Here is a 1,450-nt window from a genome sequence, read left to right as displayed (position 1 = left end):
CTTGGGTTTATATTAAACCATGGTTTAAGAGACGTAATTCAACTATGGAGAGCCAATCGGGTCACAAATCTCTTTTAGTACATGTTCAATTTATTAACTCTTATGACGCTCAAATCATTAATAACTGTCTCAGATCATAAATGAAATATTTTCTTCATTATGAAAGCAAGAGAAACAAATTAGTAAATATAAGAAATATACAATATAAGCAGAATTTTTTAGTTTTTGGCTTCCCATAATTTTAGCACAGAGTTAGACTGTGGTCTAAGTTAAACCTGACTTCAGAATACAGGCCTGTGTGAATATTTATGTGAATATCAGAATCTCTTGGTGTGTTACGGATGCTTTACATGCAAGCCGTAGTCAAACTAGACTTTACGTTCACCAGCATATGGGAGCATCCTTTATATATTTCTTGGATGTCTGATATGTTTGGCTATAATCTAGAGCTAAATATACAAAAACACAGTACTGTTATTATATGCTTCTTTCATAATATTTGCCAAACAAGGCATGTTGTCTAATGCATGGTAGATTAATTGGAGTGATACGATCTTAGACTTGTATATTGATTAATATGTATTTTTACTTTGGTATTATTTATATTTTATTTTTATAACTTTGTAATATTATTGTTTATATTGTATATTTATATGATTTGAGTCTTTCATCCTAAGCTTGACTACTTGTACTTCAATAATACAAGAGAGTGGTATGTCAATTTTCCTGCTTGTGTGACATACTTTTTTAATGTAATCATACGACTCTTCGCTTATGCAGATCGTGAATAATATAATGTATTCATGTAAATAATCCTTTATTTAATGTAATGAAATGTAATTTGATATCTGAAAAGTAATGTAATATAATTTGATTCATTTTTTCATATAATATTGTGTAGAACAGGTAGAGACATCAAAATATGATATCCTGTCTCCTGTGTAAAGAAAACTAGTATATTTATTATTGGTCTGATGTGCAATATATTTCTCATTTAGTGAGAACAGAAGCATTAATCTTTGTTGCAAAAAGTCTTAAATCCTTCTAGTTTATTTCATACAAGGTGTATAAATTGCCTTGTATATGTACATGTAAATATTATCTTCAGATACATGTGAGTGTGCAAATCATGAGTATACATATGTTAGTGCTAGTAACATAATATTTTAGAGGCTGGCTATATTCAGAGTACTAGTTAATAGTTATGATAATAAGTTTTACATTGTACTGTCTATTTAATGTAACTATTCCAAACAAAGAAGGATCAGACTATGTTGACATTGCAATTATGTTTTGTGCTTTCAAGGAGATGATCATTTTCAGGGAGATATTAAAAGAAAAAGATTGTGAGTATGCGAGCGAGGAGTTTGTTCAACTAGCATGGTGCAGCCGCCGAGAAAGACCTATCATCAAAAGAGGACCTTGTTCTCTGGGCTACATGAAGATCCAG

The sequence above is a fragment of the Lytechinus pictus genome, chromosome 12 (assembly GCF_037042905.1).
Source record: "Lytechinus pictus isolate F3 Inbred chromosome 12, Lp3.0, whole genome shotgun sequence".
In the NCBI taxonomy this organism is placed as follows: domain Eukaryota; kingdom Metazoa; phylum Echinodermata; class Echinoidea; order Temnopleuroida; family Toxopneustidae; genus Lytechinus; species Lytechinus pictus.
The sequence above is the reverse complement of the archived record's forward strand: the minus strand, read 5'-3'. Positions refer to the sequence as shown.